Here is a 233-nt window from a genome sequence, read left to right on the forward strand (position 1 = left end):
GACATCTTTGATTTAGTTTTTACATTATATTATATAATATGTATCATTCCGTCTTACTCAAACGCATACGTCTGTTCTTATCTAACATATGCCAGCACCATCTATCGCAAGACCGTGCAACTACTGCTACGCGGAATTTCGGCTCTGTTGACAGTCCCAGTCTTCGCAAAGCACCTGTATACACGTATTTTCTATTCGGTGGAAATATTTCTTTTCTAGACTTTCAATCTTAG

Source organism: Trachymyrmex cornetzi, unplaced genomic scaffold (genome assembly GCF_001594075.2).
Source record: "Trachymyrmex cornetzi isolate Tcor2-1 unplaced genomic scaffold, Tcor1.1 scaffold745, whole genome shotgun sequence".
NCBI classification, from domain to species: domain Eukaryota; kingdom Metazoa; phylum Arthropoda; class Insecta; order Hymenoptera; family Formicidae; genus Trachymyrmex; species Trachymyrmex cornetzi.